The sequence below is a fragment of the Oncorhynchus tshawytscha genome, linkage group LG22 (assembly GCF_018296145.1).
Source record: "Oncorhynchus tshawytscha isolate Ot180627B linkage group LG22, Otsh_v2.0, whole genome shotgun sequence".
In the NCBI taxonomy this organism is placed as follows: domain Eukaryota; kingdom Metazoa; phylum Chordata; class Actinopteri; order Salmoniformes; family Salmonidae; genus Oncorhynchus; species Oncorhynchus tshawytscha.
Genome location: NC_056450.1, coordinates 28,383,742 through 28,403,754, shown reverse-complemented (window position 1 = coordinate 28,403,754; position 20,013 = coordinate 28,383,742). Strand labels below are relative to the sequence as shown.

At 43.2% G+C, this 20,013-nt stretch overlaps 1 protein-coding gene across 2 annotated transcripts in view; it reads left to right on the top strand.

The window, feature by feature from the left end:
* The first annotated feature begins 3,649 nt into the window (after positions 1-3,649).
* The window catches only part of LOC112222261 (prickle-like protein 2), a 63,738-nt gene continuing 47,374 nt past the window's right edge, over positions 3,650-20,013 (top strand). For both annotated transcript variants that reach the window (XM_042304030.1, XM_042304029.1), the window contains exon 1: positions 3,650-4,149. The gene's annotated coding sequence lies outside the window, so the exon portion shown is untranslated. The remainder of the gene's footprint in view (positions 4,150-20,013) is intronic.

Genomic DNA, 20,013 nt, shown 5'->3' with positions numbered 1-20,013 from the left:
TGAAGAGTGGAACTAGGGGCTCCATTGTAAACTAAAACAATGATAACTAACCTGAACAACAGTCTACAAGGCATATTGACATTTGAGAGAGACATACAGCGAGGCATAAAGTAATTGCAGGTGTTGATTGGGAGAGCTAGCTAAAACAACAGGTGAGACAACAACAGCTAATCAGCTAACACAACAACAGCAGGTAAAATGGCGATAACTAGGCAGAGAGGGTCGGATTAACTACACACAGAGCCTGAGTTCGCGGCTGGGGCCGACAGATAAAAAATAAATAAACAGAATGGAGTACCGTGATTAATGGACAGTCCAGCAGGCATCAGCTATGTAGCCAAGTGATCATAGTGTCCGGGGCGCAGCAGTAGATGGAACAGGGAAGCCGCCACTACACTAGCACGCGGGCGACACGTCGTTTAAAGTTAGTAGCCCGGTAGGAGCGTCTGCTCCGACGGAGGCCGGATCGAGTCGTGGTGGTGCAGCGGTGCGCCGTGTCGACAGAGAATCCAAGCCAGATAGCGAAAGAGGTATTGTAGAATTTAGTTTGCTAGCCGGGAGATGCGTCTGGCTCACGGCTAACTGGTGCTAGCTTCCTTGGCAGTGGCGTTGACCACTATAGCCAATCGGTAGCAGCGGTGATCTGGTGCCAAGGTCCAGAGTTTACAGCAAGAATCCGGTGGTGTATTGGGCTCTAGCCGTGGATGAGTGGGGTTCGGGTGAACAGCTGAGTAGGCCGGGAGGTGGGCCTCAGGGATAGCTTCGGTACTGGGTGCCACGGTGAGTGCAAGCTAGCTGTGAGCTAGCTAGCTGCAAGCTGTGAGCTAGCAAGGTGCAAGTTAGCTGTGAAGATCAGAAGTAGTGGTCCAGGGATTACGGCAGGAATCCGGCGTTGTTGTGGAGAGACAGTCCGATACTGGTAGACTGGCGAGTATTATCCAGGCTAAAAACAGGGCTGGTATCTGTGCAGAAGGTAAAAGCCACTAGCAGTGGCTAACAATGACTAAATAGCTTGTAGCTTCTGCTTCTGGAGGTTCTTGAATGTGTTCTAAAATTTTAAATAATAGCGATTCCGTATCACATTGGGTGAAGCAGTTTACCGGAAGGCGTAATCAAATTAAAAATCGAAAAGAAATTGAAAATAAAATGTAAATATATATATAGAAAAAATACATGAGAGGACAAACAAACACGGCTTCACTGCTACGCCATCTTGGTTAATGGGTTAATTGGTTTGGTTAATTATCAGCAAACATCACTCCTGTGTTCCAATGTCACATTGTGTTAGCTAATCCAAGTTTCGCATTTTAAAAGGCTAATTGATCATTAGAAAACCCTTTTGCAATTATGTTAGCACAGCTAAAAACTGTTGTTCCTATTAAAGAAGTAATAAAGCTGGCCTTTTTTAGACTAGTTGAGTATCTGGAGCATCAGCACGTGTGGGTTCGAATACAGGCTCAAAATGGCCAGAAGCAAAGACCTTTCATCTGGAACTCGTCAGACTATTCTTGTTCTGATAAATGAAGGCTATTCCATGCGAGAAATTCGAAGAAACTGAAGATCTTGTACAATGCTGTGTACTACTCCCTTCATAGAACAGGGCAAGCTGGCTCTAACCAGAATAGAAAGAGGAGTGGGAGGCCCTGGTGCACAACTGAGCAAGAGGACAAGTATATTAGTGTCTAGTTTGAGAAACAGACGCCTCACAAGTCCTCAACTGGAAGCTTCATTAAATAGTACCTAAAACCACGAGTCTCAACGTCAATAATGAAGAGGCAACTCCGGGATGCTGGCATTGCAGGCAGAGTTGCAAAGAAAAAGCCATATCTCAGACGGGCCAATGAAAAAAAAATATTAAGATGGGCAAAAGAACACTGACACTGGACAGAACGCCAGCATCCCGGAGTTGCCTCTTCACTGTGGACGTTGAGACTGGTGTTTTGTGGGTACTTAGACCAGTGGAAATGTGTCCTTTGGTCTGGAGTCCAAATTGGAGATTTTTGGCTCCAACCGCCGTGTCTTTGTGAGACGGATGTGTATTTCCCACCATACAGCATGGAGGAGGAGGTGTTATGGTGTGGGGGTTCTTTGCTGGTGACAATGTCTATTCAGAATTCAAGGCACACTTAACCAGCATTGCTACCACAGCATTCTGCAGCAATACGCCATCCCATCTGGTTTGGGCTTAGTTGGACTTAGTTGGACTATTATTTGTTGGACTATTATTTGTTTTTCAACAGCACAATGACCCAACACACCTCCAGGCTATTTTACCAAGAAGGAGAGTGATGGAGTGCTGCATCAGATGACCTGGCCTCCACAATCTCCCGACCTCAACCTAATTGAGATGGTTTAGAATGAGTTGGACCGCAGAGTGAAGGAAAGCAGCCAACAAGTGCTTAGCATATGTGGGAAGTCCTTCAAGACTATTGGAAAAGCATTACAGGTGAAGCTGGTTGAGATAATGCTAAGAGTGTGCAAAGCTGTCAAGGTGAAGGGTGGCTACTTTGAAGAATCTCAAATACATTTTGATTTGTTTAACACTTTTTTGGTTCCTACATGATTCCATATGAATTATTTAATAGTTTTGATGTCTTCACTATTACTCTATAATGTAGAAAATAGTAAAATAAAGAAAAACCCTTGAATGAGTAGGTGTTCTAAAACGCTTGACCGGTAGAGTATATATGTTATAATTTTCAATAATGGACGTGAGAGACGATAATATCACCAGGAAATTAGCTGAAAGTGATTTTAATTTAATATGTAATACTTTTGTTCCAAAGTATTCCCAATAATAAATAGAGAGGCATATGTGATCATCTTGAGGCTTGAAATAATTCTGTTTTTGTCAAATACTATATGTGTTCGGGATTCTTGCAGTCAATTTGCAGTGTACAAATGATTTATAACTATGCTCCTACCCCCCCGACCATCCGCTCAAGGAAAATCGGCCCACGGCTGAATGTAATTGGGGACCCCTGGTGTCGGTGGTGGCAGGTTGGTTGAATGAATGTCATCATAATCCAACAGCAGTGGTCAGTTGTAAAGGGTTTGCAATCAGCAGCACTTCAGAATAAGAAGGAGAATCAGCCCTAGAATTCCCTGATTCTGCCCAGCAGGTTTATTTATCCCCCCTATTCAATCAGGCGCAGTCCTACAGGAGAAAATAGCTTATTATCAAGAAGATGTCAAATCCACCAGGGGACTCTGCATTCCCCTTCACTTTCTGTGCCTGATGTAATTATGCATCAGAGGAGAAACCCTTTCCCTGACAGACTACTGAGACACAGTTTCAAAGAGGAATGCAGCTGTCATTCACTGACTACCTCTCATATGACCAGAGTCCACTGAATCCTGAATCCTGAATCCGCCCATAAAATCGACAAGTACGTAAAAGTTCTCTCGGACTTTCCCCTTCCTCGTCTCTGCTTGTTTTATCCTTCTCTCCTTCCCTCCTTGTTTCATCCCCTTCCCCTCATGATAGCAGTGGTGGAGCCTCGGCCCTGGTTAGTACCCTTGTGATTTTAATCATAGGCAGTTCGTGGCGTTGTGATTGGCTCAGAGACGATGACTCACTCTCTAACAGGCTGGAGAGATGATGAGAAGAGGGGGGGTAGAGGTGGGAGTAGCTTTCTATCAGTCTATCTCTCAGTGAGAGCCTGCTTGCCTAACTCTCATTAGCGCTCACAGAAAGTTCATAACACACATGCCATGCATGTGAAGGAAGCCAACACAACCTGAATGTGCTGATCTGTTGTCGTATTCTTCTCCCTTTACCTCTGAGCAGCCTTGAGGAGAGACACCACGCCTGGAGGAGAAATAAAGAGAGAAAGAGAGAGAATAACAGAGTGAGGGAGGGAGACTTGAGCTGGTGACAGAGCTTGCAGGCTCCAGTCGTGCCTCTCATCTGTCTGCTGCTGCTGCGTTGCAGTCAGAGTCAGAGCCAGGGGCTGAGCTGAGCTGGTGTTTTTCTCAGTGATCTACAGACAGACAGAGCAGTGAGCTGTAAGCTGTGAACAGTGCTGTACCTCTGCCACACCACTGCCATGACAACACTGTGAGTGAAAAGAGAGAGTTCCTCCTGTCCACCACCTCTCTAAAGCTACAGCTGCGGAACCCTGCAGCCACAGACAGATAATTACAGAGGTGAGTCTGTCTGCTGCTTTTCTGTAGTCTGTAGTCAGAGAGAGAGGGCGAGAGAGATTTCAATTTGCAGTAGTGAACTGTTTTGGCAATAAAACATATGTATCCACTGAATTGAGGGAGAGAACGAAAGAAAGAGAGGGAAATAATTGTATGGTGTGTTTTGGTTCACAGCTTAATGTGCTCGTAAAACTTCATGAATTGATCTTTGGTATTGTTTTCATTCGTCTTGGGTGAGAGAATGTGACGTCTTAGTTTCTTGGTGTGTTATATGACTCAGAAAGATGTAACACTGAAGTGTTTATAATAAGACTGAACAGGTTTAATGCTGATGATATTACCAAAGGAAAGTGTGGAAAGTTTTATGAGTCTGATACCATTTTTAGGGTGTATCCATTATGAACTGCCACAGACAATGGGTGTGTGTGTGGATGCTATGTTTATGTTTATGTTTGTGTGTGTGTCTCTCTGTTTATGTATCCTGTTTACTTTTTGAATGGCAAGTTATGTATCGAGCTACATCCCTCTTACAACCTACGTGTGTGTGTGTGTGTGTGTGTGTGTGTGTGTGTGTGTGTGTGTGTGTGTGTGTGTGTGTGTGTGTGTGTGTGTGTGTGTGTGTGTGTGTGTGTGTGTGTGTGTGTGTGTGTGTGTGTGTGTGTGTGTGTGTGCACGTGCCCTTGTGTGTGCTCGTGCCTGTGCCTGTGTTTGTGCGTTCCAGTGAGAGAGAAAGAATGAGGCAGTGAGAAAGAGCGAGAGGGAGAGAGAGAGTGGGTGGATGAACACAGCAGCAGCAACATTACTGTTATCTGACTTAGCTCAGGAGTAATGAAACATGAACACACAAGTGTCTTTTCAGCTGCTCTGATTTAAACCACTGACCAGCTGACAGAATGCAAATATCCACGTAGCTAGGCTACTGTACCTTACAGCTGTCCAGCCAGCCTGTCAACTGTATAACTCAATATCTGTATAGCTGTCCCTCTGGTTCTCAGGGTGACTGTGGGTCTAGATCATCTCCTCTGTACTGTATGAAGGCTGATCCATCCCTATGGACTGAGCTGTGTGGGCAGGGGTGGAGCATGGAGAACTGTACTGCAGTAATCTTGCCCGTGACACAGTTGATAACTGCCTCCTATTTCCGCTTTCTAAGCCATATAAATGGCTTTCTAAGCCAGCATGGGGAAAGGGTTCAGTGGTGATGTCTAATGTGTTAGCACTAACCACTTGTAGATGCTTCTGGGGGGTTTCTGCTGCAGATTTTTCTGTTAGGTACTGTCTATTGCTATTGGCAGGCTCTGACTGTTTTGGAGTTTGTTTTTAATAGACCATCAATTCAGTGTGAAATTCCTCCATTTTAGTGTGTGAAGACATCGATTGAGGCCATTTCTGTTTCTTACGTCAGTTACTGTAGAAGCATAGAGGAATAGACTGAGAGGAAATGGTGGAGAATGTTGTTTCCTTCATTCATATAGAACAAGGACCACTGCAGATTTCAGAGAAAAGGCAGCTTCTGGATAATACGCTGGGAATGCCACAGCCTCTGCCAAGCCTCTGCCACTCCTGTCTGTCTATCTGAGAGATGTTGAGAGATGCAGAGAGATGCGTAAGCTCCCTACTGACCCTTTCACATCCCTTTATCCCCCCTCCTTCCACCCCTCCATCTCTCTCCCACTGTAATTGAAGTGTCGTCTCTCCACTTTCACAGAATCGACCCCCCCCCTCTTCCGACCCCCTCCGCTTCTCCCCGCAGCTCTGTCGCCACAGAAACGGCTGATTCTGGAAGGGTGGTGGGTGGAAAAAGACACAGAGATCCTGAATGCTCTGCCTCCTGCAGCATTGTACTGTAGTTATCTGCATCTGTAGTGCCTATTGGCTGTGGCTCGGATGGGTTAGTGAATGGTGCTGGCAACACCACAGTTGTGGGTTCAATTCCTGCTTGGGTCACTGTTGGTTATTGAATCTGTGTGCTCACTGTTCTGTGCTTTGAATGAAAGGGGCTGCTCAATGACCATGTTGTGGCTAATGTAACACTGGAGGGTTACACACCTGACAGAGGATACTTTGTGTGTGTGTTCTCAGAGGTATCACTGAGCTGATTAATAATGTAATGTAGCATGACAAGACAGTTATTAATGGCTGTGTCTCGACCTTGCACTCCTGCAGTCGATAGGATGCCTAGTGAATGATGGAGAGATATGGATCGAGTTACAGGAGAGACCACAAACCAGATGTTGAGAAGCCATGCCATGCTAATGTGTTCATGATGTGATGTAATGGAACATGCTTGCCCCCTCAGATTGTAAAGGACCACACACATGCCAATGAACACTGTAAGAGGCAGGTCTCTGGTAGGACCTACAGCACAGGCATGTCAATCAAACAGAATCATTTCTGTTTGTCCCCTCCTACACACACACATTTTTCTGAGTGTTCTGTGTTTGTTTTCTTCTTGTCAAGTTTTCCATTCCTACAGTACAATATACAAAAATATTATTAATTCTATGCAACCTTCACTGTGTGTTTTTGCCATATACAGTTGAAGTCGGAAGTTAACATACACTTAGGTTGGAGTCATTAAAACTAGTTTTTCAACCACTCCACAAACAAACTATAGTTTGGCAAGTCGGTTAGGACATCTACTTGTGCATGACACAAGTCATTTTTCCAACAATTGTTTACAGACAGATTATTTCACTTATAATTCACTGTATTACAATTCTAGTGGGTCAGAAGTTTACATACACTAAGTTGACTGTGCCTTTAAACAGCTTGGAAAATTCCAGAAAATTATGTCATGGCTTTAGAAGCATCTGATAAGCTAATTGACATCATTTGAGTCTATTGGAGGTGTACCTGTGGATGTATTTCAAGGCCTACCTTCAAACTCAGTGCCTCTTTGCTTGACATCATGGGAAAATCAAAAGAAATCAGCCAAGACCTCAGAAAAAAATGGTGTACTTCCACAAGTCTGGTTCATCCTTGGGAACAATTTCCAAACACCTGAATGTACCACGTTCATCTGTACAAACAACAGTACGCAAGTATAAACACCATGGGACCACGCAGCCATCACACTGCTCAAGAAGGAGGCGCATTCTGTCTCCTAGAGATGAATGTACTTTGGTGTGAAAAGTGCAAATCAATCCCAGAACAACAGCAAAGGACCTTGTCAAGATGCTGGAGGAAACAGGTACAAAGTATCTATATCCACAGTAAAACTAGTCCTATATCGACATAACCTGAAAGGCCGCTCAGCAAGGAAGAAGCCACGGCTCCAAAACCGCCATAAAAAAAGCCAGACTACGGTTTGCAACTGCACATGGGAACAAAGATCATACTTTCTGGAGAAATGTCCTCTGGTCTGATGAAACAAAAATATAACTGTTTGGCCATAATGACCATCGTTATGTTTGGAGAAAAAAGGGGGAAGCTTGCAAGCCGAAGAACACCATCCCAACCGTGAAGCACTGGGGTGGCAGCATCATGTTGTGGGGGTGCTTTGGTGCAGGAGGGACTGGTGCACTTCACAGAATAGATGGCATCATGAGGAGGAAAATTATGTGGATATATTCAAGCAACATCTCAAGACATCAGTCAGAAAGTTAAAGCTTGGTCGCAAATGGGTCTTCCATAAAGACATTGATCCCAAGCATACTTCCAAAGTTGTGGCAAAATGGCTTAAGGACAACAAAGTCAAGATATTGGAGTGGCCATCACAAAGCCCTGACCTCAATCCCATAGAACATTTGTGGGCAGAACTGAAAAAGCGCGTGCGAGCAAAGAGGCCTACAAACCTGATTCATTTACACCAGCTCTGCCAGGAGGAATGGGCCAAAATTCACCCAACATAATGTGGGAAGCTTGTGGAAGGCTACCCAAAAATGTTGACTCAAGTTAAACAATTTAAAGGCATTTCTACCAAATACCAATTGAGTGTATGTAAACTTCTGACCCACTGGGATTGTGATGAAAGAAATAAAAGCCGAAATAAGTCATTCTCTCTACTAATATTCTGACATTTCACTTTCTTAAAATACAGTGGGGATCCTAACTGATCTAAGACAGGGAATTTTTTACTAGGATTAAATGTCAGGAATTGTGAAAAACTGAGTTTAAATGTACTTGGCTAAAGTATTTGTAAACTTCTGACTTCAACTGTAGGTCCTTCAGATGGTTTTTTAAATCATTTTATTTCACAGGTCAGTTAAGAACAAATTCTTATTTACAGTGATGGCCCACCGAAAGGCAAAAGGCCTCCTCTGGGGACGGGGGCTGGGATACATTTAAAAAAAAAACATTTGAATAAAAATATAGGACTAAATATATCACGGCAAGAGAGACAACACAACATTACATAAAGAGAGACCTAAGACAACAACTCATCCCGGTAGCAACACAACATGACAAAAACATGGTAGTAGCACAAAACATTATTGGGCACAGACAACAACACAAAGAGCAAGAAGGTAGAGACAACAATACATCACACAAAGCATCCAACTGTCCAGTTTGAGTACACTCAGAAAAAAGGTGCTATCTAGAACCTAAAATTGTTATTTGGCTGTCCCCATAGGAGAACCAATTGAAGAACCATTTTTGGTTCCAGGTACAACCTTATTGGGTTCCATGTAGAACCCTTTCCCCATAGGGTTCTACATGGAACCCAAAAGAGTTCTACCTGGTTCTCCTATTGGGAAGCCGAAGAACCCTTTTGGAACCATTTTTTCTAAGAACGTTTGAAATGTATTGTGGTATTGATTAATCACAATTTAAAAATGAACATCCATCAAACTCCAGGTGCAGGGTCCATGGAATAACAAGGATGCCAGCACACTGTCACATACAGAACTAATATCTATGTGAGAGTGGGTATTCATCTTTTTATGAAGATGAATCACAGGGCATTAAAATCCACTCAGTTAATCAGGCCTATGGTCCATGTCACACTGCTGCTAGTGCTGACAGTGACTCATCCCTATGGCTGTAGGTCAGTATAAACCCTTTTTAAACTAACGTCACGAAAAAGGTCTCTGGAACAAGTTTGGGGCCCCATGGAAACCTCTGCTCACGGAAAGCTGTCACTGTCACAGAACCACAACACAGTTAGTCCCACACAGGACCCCATGAGACCGCCCTTAGTGAATGCCCGATTAAATTAGGACGGGAATTATGCTTAGGCAGGAAGTACTGTGGGAGATCCAGGTTCATCTAGGTTGTTTTTCTCCCTGGAAATGATCTTTTGGATCTCTGCCTGCTGTGTGATGTATTATGGCATTGATCCCCCAATGTGTAATTTCCTTTTATATCCGTCCAGAAATATTATTAGAAGTATACACTATGGGGACTGGAGTCTTTCTATTCAATAAGACTTATTATTAGAAGTATACACTATGGGGACTGGAGTCTTTCTATTCAATAAGACTTATTATTAGAAGTATACACTATGGGGACTGGAGTCTTTCTATTCAATAAGACTTATTATTAGGAGTATACACTATGGGGACTGGAGTCTTTCTATTCAATAAGACTTATTATTAGAAGTATACACTATGGGGACTGGAGTCTTTCTATTCAATAAGACTTCAGTATGAAAGGTTCAAAGCTTCGAGTCCTACTTTACATTACTTGGGTAAGAACATGTCTAATGGCTAAAGAAAACTAGTACAATGCATGTGTATGTACTTACATATAGGCTGACACTCTTGCATGGGCATTTCCAGTTGCTATGGTGGAATGCCTACCCAAAGTTTAGTTGGGGCTATTCAATTCTATTTCTGTGATTCTATTTCTGTAACAATAGGAATCGAAGAATAGAGAGGATGTGGGCTGCAGTGGTGCAGTCATTACCGTCAGCTGTGTGACGCAGAACCCGCCCCAGACTCCAGACTCACACAGCATACTGCAGACACATCAAAAGTTACAGTCACAGCACTGAGCAGAGTCATCTGAGAGAATCGCTCAACACAGGTGGAGGGAGGAAAACACAGGTGCCACTGCTTCATAATCCCTTTAAGGTGTTACGATAAGAAGAATATCCCATGATGAAGATGAGGATAGAATAAGAGGATATTGCTCCTGCGTAATGTTTTCCTCACATTCCTATTACCTGAGGTTTCTCACTTTCTAAATTCTCTCTCTATTCATGTCATTAGAACAGCAGTGGAAGCAGATATCTCTTACGACTATGCTGTTACCCCCATTGGAAGCCTTAGAGTGCAGAGCTATGTCCTGATCAGTCATCCAGTCATGGTTTGAGGACACTTGCCCCTCCAGTGTAGCTGAGGGGATATGTGTGGAATTGTGGGCCTCAGGTGGAAATCAGCTGCTCTTTCCTTAAAGTACAACCCTTTGGAGCTCATTTGTTCAGTTATAGAAAGTGGATGTGTGCAAGCATGTGTGTATATGTGCCCTTCAGCTCATTCAGTGTCTCATGTGACTTCTGGTACACGTTCCTGCCGAGTAGTCAGCTGACTGTAGTGGCAGCTCCCTGTTGTGCACTAGCACGTCCTGTACCCATGGATACACAACATCCCCCAAGAGAGGAGAAGAGAGAGAGAGAGAGATGGGAGAGAGTAGGAGGATGTCACAGTAGCACCTTCCTGAACAATCCCAACAGTCTTGATGGCCAGGTAAGACCTGATAGGACCTCATCTCTCTCTGTCTGCCCAGTTGGCTAGGGTTAGGGTTAGGGTGACACTGTCATTGTGGGGGGAAGCAAGTCTGACCAACCCAAACTGTAGCAGGCAAAATTGAAGATTTTCAGGGATGAGAACAAGTACGAAGAGAGTGTTTATGAAGAGGAAATGAGAGCAAGAGAGAAAGAGAGAGAGGGAGAGATTGATAAAGAGAGAACGAGTGGGAGGGAGTCAGTGTTTCCAAGGTACCCCACTGGTGATTAATGAGGGTGTGATAGAGGTTATTCTCGTTCCTCACCCCCCCATCCTTCCATCCCTCTCCCTTTACTTTCTCCCTTAGTTTTCTCCTCCCTCTCTCTGCCAAAACAGCCCAGGCCTGGCAGAGGCGTTCCTCAAACAGGGTAATGCAGTGTGGAAGACTGATCCATCCTGACTGGGTAATTGATTGAAGTGAAATGAAGAGGGTGAGGACATTAGCTGCGACACTCTACACTCATGTAGAGGGATGCATCCCTCACTTAGCTGATCAGATTAATGATTATGGAGTGGGCTTCGGTTATTGACTTTGCATTCTCAACTATCCCCAGCTGGCATATAGATTGATTTGCTCAATAAGTTTGGACCTTTCATTTTAATTGAATTGTTCTAATGATAAATTGGGCAGTTTTAAAATATTTGGTCTGAAGAATATTAATATGGCTGAGTCGTGGGGTATAAACTGTGTGATCTGTGGAAAGAACTACTGCTGCGAATCGTAACTTTACCGAATGGACTGGGGTCACTTTACCTTTAGTGTTTCAGTTAAGGTTTGGACCTGGGTAGTTCTTTATAGATGGCCCTTGTACTCTAGATCAGTGCTTCCCAACCTTTTCCAGTCTGGGGACCACCAAATCACTGTCAAAAGCTTTTGAGAACCACCAGTAGATTGTATATTTTTTTATCAAATATCTTGCCGGTCAAATTTGTAACATATTAAATGCCTATTATTATTTTTAAACATTTGCAATGTGAAAAGTAATGTAAAATTCCTTAAAATAAGTAATTCAAAAAAATTGATTGATAAATTGCAGTACGCAGACCATAGCTTGAAAAGCCCTGCTGTAGATGATGCCCTATAAATTGCACCTTGAGGAGATAAAAAAAGTTGTATTATAGTATATATGGATTACTAGTGGAGACCTGATCCTGACAGAGACATCATCTGAGCTCATTTTAAACCCATCTGCAGCCATGTGAGCCCGACTCTAACAATGCATTCGGAAAGTATTCAGACCCCTTGACTTTTTTCACTTTCTGTTACGTTACAGCCTTATTCTAAAATGGATTAAATAGTTTATTTTTCCCCTTATCAATCTAAACACAATACCCTATAATGACAAAGCAAAAACAGGTTTGATTTTGTATAATAAAAAATGAAAAAATATAAATTTACATACGTTTTCAGACCGTTTACTCAGTACTTTGTTGAAGCAACTTTGGCAGCGATTACAGCATCAAGTCTTCTTGGGTATGACGCCACAAGCTAGGCACAGCGGTATTTGCGGAGTTTCTCACATTTTTCTCTGCAGATCCTCTCAAACTATGTCAGGTTGGATGGGGAGTGTTGTTGCACAGCTATTTTCAGGTCTCTCCAGAGGTGTTCGATCAGGTTCAAGTCCGGGCTCTGGTTGGGCCACTCAAGGACATTCGGAGACTTGTCCAGAAGCCACTCCTGCATTGTCTTGTCTGTGTGCTTAGGGTTGTTGTCTTGTTGGTATGTGAACCTTTGCCGCAGTCTGAGGTCCTGAGCGTTCTGGAGCAGGTTTTCTTCAAGGATCTCTCTGTACTTTGCTCTATTAATCTTTCCCTCAATCCTGACTAGTCTCCCAGTCCCTGCCAGTGGAAAAACATCCCAACAGCATGACACTACCATCACCATGCTTGACCGTAAGAATGGTGCCAGGTTTCCTCCAGATGAGACACTTGGCATTCAGGACAAAGAGTTCAATCTTGGTTTCATCAGACTAGAGCAGCTTGTTTCTCATGGTCTGAGAGTCCTTTAGGTGCCTTTTAGCAAACTCCAAGCAGGCTGTCATGTGCCTTTTACTGAGGAGTGGTTTCCATCTGGCCACTCTACCATAAAGGCCTGATTGGTGGAGTGCTGCAGGTGCTCCCATCTCAACAGAGGAACTCTGTAGCTCTGTCAGAGTGACCATTGGGTTCTTGGTCACCTCCCTGACCAAGGCCCTTCTCAGTTTGGCTTGGTGGCCAGCTCTAGGAAGAGTCTTGGTGGTTCCAAACTTCTTCCATTTAAGAATGTTGGAGGCCACTGTGTTCTTGGGGACCTTCATTGCTGCAGACATTTTTTGGTAACCTTCCTAACACGATCCTGTCTCGGAGCTGTATGGACAATTCATTTGACCTCATGGCTTGGTTTTTGCTCTGATATGCACTGTCAACTGTGACCTTATATAGAAAGGTGTGTGCCTTTCCAAATAATGTCCAATCAATTGAATTGACCACAGGTGGACTCCAATCAAGTTGTAGAAACATCTCAAGGATGATCAATGGAAACAGGATTTGCCTGAGCTAAAATCTCATAGCAAAGGGTCTGAATTCTTATTTAAATAAGGTATTTCTGTTCTTTGTGGAAAAAGGGAAGGGGTCTGAATATTTTCCGAATGCACTGTAATTTTGAAGCAGAGGGATGTTTGGGGGGAAGACACATTTCTTTTGTCTGGGGCGAAATGTTGAATGCTGTGTCTTCAACGAGTTGTCGTGAAAATCCTGCAGGCTTTGGTGGAGTGTCTGAGATGGCTGCCTCTGCCTTCAGCTCCCTGCTGTCTGCTGATGACTAATTCCCTCTCCACACACACTCGATATTAAAACGCTTACATTGGCTTCAGCAAGCCCATTATTAACACACTCATTAGTACTGATTGAATGCTCAAGAGCCATCGTACCATCGTTTTACCACGCCTGCTCCTCCATCCTCCTCGTCTATCTGTCTAGCAGATTCGTAATCTTCACACAGAGGTTCTGAGTCATTTTGGTCCTTCTGAGGTGTCATTGAGCTTAGTTTCAGGGTGTCTCGGTGCTAACCTCATAGCTTTGGCCAATTAGTCCCATCTGGACCTGCTCTTCCTGCCATCTGGTCCTCTTTTCGCTCTAAATGGCCAATCACCTCGTGAGTTCTGGTTTCAAAATGGCTCCGGTGTAACATTCCTGGCTAGAGGGAGGTGTGATGAAGGATGAATGAAAGGGCAACATAGAGCTTTACAGGGTAGATATAGTTATGGCTTTTCAATTGATGGAGTCCCTTTCACTTTATGCTACTACACACAATATGATTTTCCAATCTGTCACAGTATAAAGTGCTGACCATCTTAGGAGGGAGATTACTTAGAGAACGATACAGACTTCATGTTACCATTTGACATTTACATTTTAGTCCTTTAGCAGACGCTCTTATCCAGAGCATACATACAACCACAACATTTCATTTCATTTTTTTGGAACACTTCACGTGTAGTTTCATGTTATCACATGTTGCTTTACATGTTGTCACATATTATCACATTAACTTCAATTAAGATCACATGTGATTACATGAAAACATGTGTTTTTGGAACACTTCACATGTGAAATTCATGTGGTTTTTCCATAAGCCTGATTCCTCAACTCAAAAGTTGCCTACCGCCAAACTCAGTTTGGAAAGGGAGACAGAAGAAGGGGTAAACCAAGCTAAGGTGGATATCATGTCGGTGTATGCCAGAGAGGATGGTGATAAAGGTGATTGATGATAATGTCTGTGTAGGCCTACCTAACCAGGGGTACTGAGAGGAAATGCAGGTCGTGATTCTGCTACTGGTCCTGTACTGGTGGTGACGATGGTGATGGTTGTGATGTTGGTTTGGCCTCTCCTGTCAATCAATCAATCACATGTATTTTATAAAGCCCTTTTTACATCAGCAGTTGTCACAAAGTGCTTACACAGATACCCAGCCTGACTGCTCTATGCAGATGAGTGTGAGGAGAGCAGCCTGTATGAGAACTATCTGTGTGGCTGCCATGGCCGAGGCCTGGGGGTCTCTCCACTGAGGGACAGAACTGAGACTACTAATGGAATTACTATTGTCTCTCTGAAATACCATAACCCTATTCAACACCCATAGATTCAAACAGACAGAGGCACACACATGGGCAATAAAACAGACAAGCATGTATGCATGCCAGTGGAGGCTGCTGAGGGAAAACGGTTCATAATAATGGCTGGAACAGAGCGATTGGAATGGAATCAAACACTGTGTTTGATGTATTTAATACCATTCCACCTATTCCACTCCAGCCATTACCATGAGCAAGTCCTCCCCAATTAAGGTGTGCCACAAACCTCCTGTGATGCACGCACACACACACACACACACACACACACACACACACACACACTCACACACACACACACACACACACACACACACACACACACACACACACACACACACACACACACACACACACACACACACACACACACACACACACACACACACACACACACACACACACTAGCCAAACTCATAAGGCTGGCCTCGGTGTCATAGTCTAACATTAATATTTACAACTGTGAATACTGAATGGAGTCAAGTGGATGGTGTACTGATTGTCAAAATGGAAGGGGATTTTTCTGCTCTGCAATGATTGCCTGTGACATCCATGTAAATCACCACGGCTGTATGAAACTGACTATACTGTTAAGAGGCTGATTTACATAGAGAATTCTTACACACTCCCCAAATCCCAAATCTAAATTCTTCTTCTCCAGATGGCAGATCTGCATTTTAAATCCTTCGTTTTCTTGAGTTCTCTGTTTGGAATTCCTTTAGAGGCTAGATCCAGTCGACCAGAAAGATGTGGGTTTCTGCTAATAATTTCTCTTATCACCTAAATGGGTTTGATGAGATGAGGGAGCGCAGTGCAGCGAAGCTGCTAGCTATTACAACTCCTCTGTAAAAACCGCAAGCATGCACACACACACACACACAAACAAAAGCATGCACACACATATGCGAGCGCACATGCTCATACACAAGCACACACACACACACACACACACACACACACACACACACACACACACACACACACACACACACACACACACACACACACACACACACACACACACACACTCACACTCCAAATCAACAGAGCTGCTATGGTGCTGTACCACCTGCCTCTCATTAACCCCCTCATCAAGCAGAATAATATCACTGCTAATCCAATTGTCTCAGCCCACAACCTTCCTACAGCATTCCTACAGCATTCCTACAGCCTTACACAGCATTCCTACAGTGTTACCACAGCTTTCCTACAGCATTCCTACAGCATTCCTACAGTGTTACCACAGCTTTCCTACAGCCTTACACAGCATTCCTACAGTGTTCCTACAGGCTTCTTACAGGCTTCCTGCAGCCTTCACACTGCATTCATACAGCATTCATACAGTGTTCCCACAGCAGGAATGGGCTGGATTGGGTTTTCCCCTCTTTCCCCGCATTCGGGAAGTCAAATGAAAAGTAAAGCACTCCTGGCTTACACATACATTTATTTATCTCTTGCTATTTTGCCATGTTTCTTGATTTTTCTTTCTCCCTATTGCATCTCTCTCCTTCTCTATCTTCTGTGAGTGCAGAGGAAGTGGAGGTCAGAACGTGGTGAGCAGAACCCGGCTGGGTGTCTGGATCTGATTAGAAAAAGCACTTTCTGTGTGTGTGTCTCCTGCTTACCTCATGGGAGGCTCTCTAACCGTTAATCAAACAGGGGGAACTACTGAAAGAGGCATCAAATCGCTCTCTCTTCCCTACTAGGTTCTTGATTTGTATTTATTTTATTTTTCTCTCCCTCCCCACTAGCATCCCAAACCTCCCTTTCCTAAGTCTTCCTGGTTGTTTTGATCCACTGGCATAGGGCTGCTGTTTTGATTAGTTGATGAGGTGCGGTCAACCCGGTCATAGAGGGAATTGTAATGTGAGGAGTGCTGGGAGTTATTTTACCCCTGTAGTCCTCACTGCGACTGTCAGGTAAATTAATTTGAGGCTGTGGCTAATGATTTCCCCCCCAGCCCTGTAAATGCAGTGTGTGTGTGTGTGTGTGTGTGTGTGTGTGTGTGTGTGTGTGTGTGTGTGTGTGTGTGTGTGTGTGTGTGTGTGTGTGTGTGTGTGTGTGTGTGTGTGTGTGTGTGTTCACACAGTGTTAACTCATGCATTGTCAGAAAGCACCCAGACTCTGAAGAAATCACTGTAGAAATACTAAGCACCTCGTAGACTTTTTACAAGCTCTGCTATAATGAAACTCCTTAACATGACATATACTGAGCTCATATGGTATCTAGGCTTCTCCTAGTTGTTGTAAAACTACATTCATTGTTAAAAGACCAGAGACTCCTTATTAAGAAGCCAATCAGAGGTTATTGAACCTTAACCCTGAAAGAGTGTGACTGAAGCACTATTGGACACTTTTAAACAATGTCCTCAAACAGTTGGTTGACTTGGTCATGCCTTTAATTGCTAAGGAAACAGGATAAGCATGTACAATCATCAATGGTCTGTCCTTAGAATGACCATATCCTGCTAGTACCACATTTGTCCTAGGTTATCTTGCAAGGGAATAGAAGGTTCAAGTATTCATCCCCCTTGGCGTTTTTCCTATTTTGTTGCATTACAACTTGTAATTTAAATGGATTTTTATCGGATTTCATGTAATGGACATACACAAAATAGTCCAAATTGGTAAAGTGAAATGAAAAAAAAAAGTTGATTTAAAAAAATAAAAAATACAATAAAAATGAAAGTGGTGTGTGCATATGTATTCACCCCCTTTGTTATGAAGCCCCTAAATAAGATCTCGTGCAACCAATTACCTTCAGAAGTCACATAATTAGTTAAATAAAGTCCACCTGTGTTCAAACTAAGTGTCATATGATCTCAGTATATATTCACCTGTTCTGAAAGGCCCCAGAGTCTGCAACCTCTAAGCAAGGGGCACCACCAAGCAAGCGGCACCATGAAGACCAAGAAGCTCTCCAAACAGGTCAGGGACAAAGTTGTGGAGAAGTACAGATCAGGGTTGGGTCATAAACTTTGAACATCCCACGGAGCACCGTTAAATCACTTTAAGCCGTACACTCCACAGAGCTGGGCTTTACGGAAGAGTGGCCAGAAAAAAAGCCATTGCTTAAAGAAAAAAATAAGCATTCACATTTGGTGTTTGCCAAAAGGCATGTGGGAGACTCCCCAAACATATGGAAGAAGGTACTCTGGTCAGTTGAGACTAAAATTGGCCATCAAGGAAAACGCTATGTCTGGCGCAAACCAAACCCCGAACATCATCCCGAGAACACCATCCCACAGTGAAGCATGGTGGTGGCAGCATCATGCTTTGGGTATGTTTTTTCATCGGCAGGGACTGGGAAACGCTAAATGACACTAAATACAGGGAAATTTTGGAGGGAAGCCTGTTTCCGTCTTCCAGAGATTTGAGACTTGGACAGAGGTTCACCTTCCAGCAGGACAATGACCCTAAGCATACTGCTAAAGCAACACTTGAGTGGTTTAAGGGGAAACATTTAAATGTCTTGGAATGGCCTAGTCAAATCCCAGACCTCAATCCAATTGAGAATCTGTAGTATGACTTAAAGATTGCTGTACACCAGCGTAACCCATCCAACTTGGAAAAATGCAAAGGGGGGTGAATACTTTTGCAAGCCACTGTAAATACTTTAGTCTGAGACTGACATCATTGAAGTAATTTGTGGTGACAAGGGGCACGAGGAGCGTTGTACAAAACAAGGTCATCAAAGATTGGATCGTCTCTAAACAATCAGAGTATCAAAGCCAATGACACATTTTCAAAACTCTGTTTTACTCATGTGTGTTCTGGCTCTGGACCAACCCATTGGTTTCTGGACCAATCAGATGGCCTCTAATGTGATCGCATTTGGTGAAGGGTTGGGGAGGTATTCAGATCCAGACTCATTGCGGAGAAGAAACTAACGTCCGTGGGCGTGGCGTAGCGTTTGGCCCTAAACAAGGAGTCTGGGTCGTTCCATTAATTCGGTTTTCTGAGAGGTAAACATATTTTTTTCTTATGGATTTCACCAAATGTTATTATTTTATTAATTCTGTCATAAAGAGTTTACCTTGAGGTTAAATTAAAAAGAATGTCTACAGTAAGTGCCTATTAAGTACCAAATAAAGTTAAGTTAAAAATAAAGTAACAGGATTGACCGTAACAGGGTTGATGATTTCATCTTAAATCAGCCATTAATCCCCTTGTGACAGGAGGAATGGAAGCTTGTTGTGTGCAACAGGGAGTGGAAAATGAATGCACGCTTAATTTTGGGGCTCCCGAGTGGCGCAGGGGTCTAAGTACTGCATCTCAGTGCTGGAGGCATCACTATAGACCCTGGTTCAATTCCTGGTTCAATTCACATCCTGCCATGATTGGTAGTCCCATAGGGCGGTGCACAATTGGCCCAGCGTCGTTAGAGTTTGGCCGGGGTAGGCCATCATTGGAAGTAAATCCTTTTGTAAAATTCACAATAATTATTTTTCTTCTACATTTATAGCCTGTCTATCTATACGTAATAGGGTTGACGTGTTACGCTCGACCTGCCCACAAAAACACCGGCAAATGGCCAAAAAGCTGCTTTTACACTATGATTTGACTATTAGATGTTCAATGTTTCTTTGAAAGAGGGTGCATGGAGGGACATGTCAAAATGGTGCATTTTTGCACTTTAGCAAGTCTTTATTAATATAAAATTCAGATTTATTGAATTCTCCATGTGGTCTATATTAAAGGCCACTTAATTGACTTTAACAAGCTTTACAATTCAATATTGGTGCACAATTTCTACTTTAAATATCAAAGGGACGCAAAAGGCACTCTTTTCATGGAATGTTAGAAACAGGAGGTCCATTTGGACTAATAAAGAACAAAATTAAGACTTGTTATTTCTTCCATTAGTTTGTTGAAATGCTAATTGTAACAGTATTTACAGTAGCAAATAAGTTGTCCTTAGAATGACCACATGCCTACAAGAGACAATTTGTCTGAAGGCCCATTTGGAGTAAAAGAGCAACACCCACATTGTGGAAGAAATGGTGTTACAGTAATTCAATTGTAGCTCAGTGTAGCCATGTCTTGAACCTTAACCTGTCATTGCATACTAATATACTAGTTAAAA